This window comes from Cynara cardunculus, unplaced genomic scaffold (assembly GCF_001531365.2).
Source record: "Cynara cardunculus var. scolymus isolate 2C unplaced genomic scaffold, CcrdV1 Un_Scaffold_5267, whole genome shotgun sequence".
Lineage (NCBI taxonomy): Eukaryota > Viridiplantae > Streptophyta > Magnoliopsida > Asterales > Asteraceae > Cynara > Cynara cardunculus.
In genome coordinates, this window is record NW_020202317.1 from 6,709 (window position 1) to 13,940 (window position 7,232).

Consider the following 7,232-nt stretch of genomic DNA (forward strand, 5'->3'; position numbering starts at 1 on the left):
AGTTTTTAAGAGTTTTAGTCAAATATTTTATAATATAGTATAGATAATATAGATATATAAAACTGATTTGATTTATCCACGTATAAAGTTTGAGGGAGGATAAATAGAGAATTGGAAGTATGTGCAGCAACACCCATGTGAGGTCTGCTGGTCCCTTGTTGTACGGCTCTTTTTCAAAAATGACAACAGACTATCTGTACAGAGCATTATGTGACACCCTTTTTTTATTTCTGTTTTTTTCTTCGTAAAATTCAAATAATCTATCATCTTTCAAAATACATTTCACTTTTTTATTTTAAATATAATTCTATAAAAATATTTCAAGAAATTATAAATAAATATTAAATTATCGTTTTCAAGTAAGATAAGTAAAGAGCATTTCTAAGTTGATACACAATGATCATTTATTAATTAAAATTAATAATTTCAAGTTCATTCAATAAATTTTCTTTTAGTTTGTTCCGATTCAAAATATTTTATATGATCACTAACGTCCTTCAATAATCAATATTCTAGTTAAATATAGTGTTATTATTCAATTTTATCATTTATTAATTTTCTCGTGTTTTTTGGTAAGAAATTGTACTTAGGTGGTTATTCTTGTAAATCTTAATTCTGGAGGGCCTAAGCTAAAGTTGAGAGAACCTGGAGGTTAACCGGTGCGTTTTGATGGAAGTTGTTGGACTTCTATTATTGATTTGATGATAATCTCTTTTACCTATCGAAGAGACCTTCAGCGTCATCCCAACATTCAGGAAGTTGTTGGCCTCAGCGAATGCTAAAGAGACCTCCAGCGTCATCCCAGCATTTAGCGATCAAATGAAGCTTATCATGCACGTTTGTTTTTTCCTTGTCCTCCCACACACTAAGGACAAACTCATACCTTTTCTAGAGCATAGTACTATACAAAGCCAATTAGTTAACTCTAGTGATCACCAACTATATGAAAAGATGTCTGCTCATGAATAGACAAAAAGGACTATTCATGGTACCAAAAGACAATCTTTCCTCTAAAAGCTTGACACGTGTTGTGTACCTTCTGAATTGCATTTAATTCAATGGGTATAAATAGTTGAGTGGTTGTAACATCCTAAACTCACATTGCATGTAACATATAATTCATTCAGAGAAATACATGTTTAATCCCACAAAGGTCCAAAGTACAAGAACTATATTACAAAATACTCAATCCAAAAATTCCAAATACATGCTCTTGTACTACATGTTACATAATATTCAATATCATAACACATCCATTGATCTTCATATAGCTATGCATATAGGGAAATAATCATATTTTTCCCTTTCCTTTACTATCATTATAATATGTTGTTCCTGCAATACATATTTGAGACACAAAATGAGGGTTAGACCTGAAGGTCTAGTGAGATCCTTTTTTTCCATGTCATTGCAGGGTGAAAATTACCAAAACAATATTTAAATCAATCATTTCGCATAATGGAACATAAATTCATAATCTGTTTTAGTCCATCGGTCCTCTGGTTCCAAGAACCACACTTAGAAAAACATCATTATAAGATAGCAGGACTAGAGCTCCTCTGGTTCCTCTACTAGAGCTTTTGGCTATAGTAACTAGAACTCTTACTCAAGTAAGTTCTCATAAATGTACGTAGTTAAACACTAAAGGTGGTTGGAATAGTTTTCTCAAGTATAAAAGTATATAATAAAAGGTTTAAGTACAACCAGAGCTTCTAGTTCTACTAACCATAGCTTTTGGCCCAAAACTCTCGACCAACCAGAGGCCTTCTAGTCCAACGTAGAGACCAACCAGAGCCCCTCTGGTTCGTCCTTCTTTGTATAAAAGTTCTAAGTTAAAATAAGTATAAAATCTTCTAAACATCTTTTAAAACAAACTTTGACACATAGCTCCTATCTAATAGATATAGAGCCTCTGGTTTAAATGAAAGCTTTAGCAAAAGACTTGTATCAATACTGAATCATCATCAAGAACCCTCTGGTTCTATTATTTGGACCAACCAGAGCTCCTCTGGTTCCTTTCAAAGAACACCCAGAGCCTCTCTGCTTCCTCTTCGAATCAAACGCTTTGTTCCAAAAGCACAATTTATCCAAAACCATTGGCCATAGGCCAAGTTTTCCCCTTCTCAATAACATCAATACTATCATTTATAATAAGAGCAACATCTCTGAGTCCTCAAATCACAAAGAAGTAAGAACTCAAATCTATTGCAATCTTAAGAGACATAATAGCAAGAGTTTTAATATTCACACATACAAATGTCACCCATATATCCAGAGGTACACCTCTCATTGATATGCCACCCTTATAACCGAAGAAGGTACACCTCTCCTTAATATGCCACCCTTATCCCAATGGTACACCTCTCCTTGATATGCCGCCCTTATTTCCTCATCAAAATCTATGGTTTAGTTCCAAACGAATACAAACCGAAGTCACAACCGTCTTGATGAAACATCCTCCATAGTTTTATCCACCAAAATCTATAGATTAATACCAAATGAAGACAGACCGAAGTCACAACCGTCTTGAAAGAATATCCTCTATAGTCTTAACCAATAATGATTTCAAACAACTTTATTTTCAAAACTTTGAAACTCAAGAACTACCAGTTCTTTCAATATCTTTTCCAAACTCAAAATCTCCTTTAAATCCTTAAAACAGGATATTATCCATAACTGTTTCAAAGAAGCAATAAACTTTTTTTTCTTTCTAAAACAGTCCCATAACCAGATTCATAAAAACTCATCTTAAACTGTTAAAAACAGTTTATACCTGTTATAACCAGGTATTTCTACGAATCTGGATCAAGGTAACTTTATGTGTTTATGTGATGACATGCATAATTATGGTAATATTTGCATGAATTATGTGTGCATATGTGGTAAATTAATATTATGCATGCATGTGGAAATTTTATAGTCGGTTATAGGATAATATAATATGTGACCCAAACCTTCATGGTTAAGAAATGTTGATTTTAATATATATTATTTCAAACCGCCTAAGGACTTTTATATTAAAAATATCATCCACCGCCTCATCCTAAGTATAAAAGAAAGAGGATAAAGTAAAAACCTTATCAGTACAATATTTTGCAAAATATACAAGAGAAATATAAAGGCGGTGAAAGAATTCTTAGAAAGTGTTCTTGAAAAAAATATTTTTGAAGAATATTGCTGTTTAAAGATTCTGTTATTTGCTGCGTGATAATCTGCAGAATCTGTTATTTTAAGGTGAGTTTTAAACTATCGTCGATTATAAACTGTGAGTTTTATCTACTGTTTGATTCTATAAATTATGGAATATTGATGGGTTTAGATTTAAAAGAATCCAGTAGAACTGTTTTAAACGGTTTTTAAAAGAAACTGTTTTATGAATTGAAAAGCTTAAACCTGTTTTGAAAAAGATTGAGCAGGAACTGTGTTTGAAGAAACAGTTTGGATTTGGTACTCTGTTTTTGAGGATTAAGCAAAAACAGACGATTGAGAAATCATATGTAGAACAAATTGTTCTATTGGTTGGAAGGGTTTGAATACAAACCTGTGTTGAGATTATGATTGGTTAAAACTATAGACGAGGTTCACTCTAACGTGCATGACTTTATTCTGTCATTGGATGAAATAGTCTATAAATTTTGGATAAAAACTATGAACGAGGTTCAATCTGACAGAAAGGTCTGCAACCTATCATTGGATGAAATAGTTCATATGAATTTCAGGGGAAAAAAGGATGGTCGTTGTGTGTGATGGATAACTATTGCTATAAACAGGAGATTGATGGAAGTAATAAGGATGGTCGTTGTGTGTGTGTGCATGGTATAACTCTTACTACTATATCCAATAAGATTACAACATATTGGAGTTCTTTCTTCTTGGTGATTTGAGGATTTAGAGATGTTGTTCTTATTGGCAATAGTAGTATTGTTGTTATGGTTATGGGAAAATATGGCCTATGGTCATTGGTTTTGACAAAAGTATTTTGGAACAAAATATACATTTTATGTGGAACCAGAGGACCTCTGGTTGGTCCTCACTAATGGACCAGAGGGTTCTTGTTATTTGATTTGATGAATATGCAAATTTTTGCTAAATGTACTAGTTGGACCAGAGGCTCTGTATCTATTGATAAGAGCTTCTGTGTCAAAATCATATTTATTGATAAGAGCTTCTGTGTTAAAATCATGTTTTAAGAAGTTTTAAGAAAAATGAATTTTATATTTAGTATTTTATACGAAAGACAGACCAGAGAGGCTCTGGTCAACTCGCACGTTGAACCAGAGGCTCTGGTTGGTCATAACTTTTTGAACCAGAAGCTCTGGTTAGTGCAACCAGAGGCTTTGGTCGAGTAAGAACTCTGCATCACTATTCTTTTTTTGAAAAAGGTTATCTTACTGATTGGAAGCTTAAGCTTAAGAATATTATATGAGCCAGAGGCTCTGGTTAGTACAACTAGAGGCTCTGGACGAGGGAATAAAAGCTCTGGTAGAAGGACCAGAGGGGCTCTGGTCCTGTTTATTGAAATATATTCTAAGTAGAGTTTGGAACCAGAAGCCCGATGGACCAAGTCAGAATGAGAGTTTTAGTCTTTGCTATATGAGATGGATTATTGAAATAAATGTTTTGGTGATCTTCACCCTGCATTACATAAAAGGGAACCTCACTAGACATTCATGTCTAACCCTCATTTTGTGTTTTCAAAAATATGTGTGCATGCAATGACAACAAGGGCATGAGAATTTTGTGAAATACTTCCCTATGTGCTTTGCTATATTTTAAAGCTTGGATGCTAGGATACAAGAGCATGTATTTTTGGAATTTTGATCTATGTAATTTTCATTATAGACTCTTGTATTATGGACCTGTGTGGGAANAAGCTTGGATGCTAGGATACAAGAGCATGTATTTTTGGAATTTTGATCTATGTAATTTTCATTATAGACTCTTGTATTATGGACCTGTGTGGGAAAACACGTATTCTATGTATGAAATATGTGTTATATGCAATGTATGGTTTGGGGGTGTTACAATACCATTCTTTCTTCAAAATCAAACATCAAAACCCAGGAGTTCAAATAACATCATTTAGATAATTTTAGTAACAAGACTCACCTTAATATTTACAGATTGCAGATTCAAACACACATCAATTCCTTCAAAGGAACACAGATTCCTTAAATTGCTTTTAGGAAAATATCTTTCTCAAGAACAATTTTCACCGCCACACACACACACACACACACTCTTTTCTCTCAAAGTTCTTCCAAAAGTAAGATAAGATAAAATCTTATCTTTTATTCTTTGTATATATATATATATATATATATATATATATATTAATCAAAGGCGGTGGAAGAGTTTTTAATATATAACTCTTTTGGGCGGTGGATTTATTATTTTAAAACTTAACCTTCCTTAACCATGAAGGTTGTGTTTCACATATTGTAATAATAGTTTCACATAACATATTATCACATATATGCCCATACATATTTTAATATTTCCACATGTATACATGATTTTATGTTCTTACTTTCAGTTTAATCATGCATATCATCACGTATTTCACATATATTCACATAAAGTTACCTCAACCAATGTTGTCTGAAATCCAGGTCATCATAGTGTTCTTTACTCAAATAAAGCAAGCAATTAGAATTTGTCTTCCTCATTCTAAGAAGCTTACCCAAGAAGATACTTCTCTCACTCTCTCTCTCTAAAGGGAAAGAACCATTTCAAACAAATGAAGAACACATTTTCAAGTCTTAATTTCATACAACAAATCCTTTCTATTTGCTAAGTGTATTTGTGTGTACCTCTAGATTGTTTAGATAGGTTTTCTTTACCTTATCTTTTCCGCAAACAATCTGTAAAATTTGTATTGATCCTTCTTTATCAGTATATAATTTTCAAAGGAAAGCATATGTGTTTGTACACATCCCCCCCTTTTTACAAAATGTTACCTATAAACTCTTGTAGATCTAGCTGGGACCAACAAGTGGTATCAGAGCAGTGTTTGCTTTTTATGTTGTTTTGTTGTTTTATTGGCATTTTATTATCTTCTCTTATCTAGATAATTTATTCCTTTACAAATGGCTTTACAAAACACTAGCACTCACTTTCACGACAATGACTCTCTTGCCAAACCTCCTCGTATCATAAGTGACAACTTCAGTCTCTAGAAGAATCGGATGTCTCTCTTCTTAGAAGGTGTGGATCCTGAGATTCCATACTATATAGAAAATAGACTAAATGTTTCATATGTTATATCTCCAGTAGTTCATACAACTGCTACGACTGCCGCAATTTCTAAACGACAGATTCCAAAGCTCCCTCATGAGTGGAGTGATGAAGACAAGACGAAGATGGATTTAGACACCCGTGTGAGGTCTATAATATCCATGTATCTTCTTGAAAAGGTATCACTCTGTGATAAAAATCAAAACCTCGAAATCCATGTGGGACATTCTCTGTTCAATATAAAGGTGCTACTAAAGTAAGATAATCGAGGAAGATTAACTTAGTAAGACAATATGAAGCTGTCTCTGTGGAAAGAATGAATTATTGTCTGAAGTACATCAACATTTTAACTGTCTTCTTATCGATTTGAGGATAGTTGGAAGAGAATATTCCAACTCTGAGACTCTTGCCAAGTTTCTTGAATGCTTGCCAGAATCATGGGATCAATAAGTGTCTCAAGATGTCCAAGGATATGTCATCCCTATCTCTTAGCTCTCTTTATAGGATACTACTCAATCCTGAGCAGTCCCGTAAGCTGAAGAAGAATCTTCTTAAAGATTCAAGAGAATTGAAAAGCTCTCCGTTAGCTTTGATCTTTGAGGGTTCTTCAGCTGACCCCTGTAATTCTTCTAACCCTCCTATTTCTTCTATTTCTTTAATCGAGTTAGATCCTACTAACTATGAGCACTTGTCAGATCCTGATCTTTCAGAGTTTGATGAGTCACTAACCCTTCTAACCAAATCTTTTAGAAGGTTTTCCAGAAAAAGGCATTTTTCGTAGATCTTCTTCGCTGACCATCTCGGACAAGCCAAAGTCAAATCCTATTGACAAGACTTCAGCGATCTGCTAAAACTATCAACGTAAAGAACATTTTGCAAGTGAATGCAAGTCTAAAAAGACTGCAACACCATCTTCTAAAACCCCATCCTCCTTTAGGTCCAGAGATAACAAATACCAAAAGCTGAAGAAGAAGTACATGAAGATGAAGAGTTCT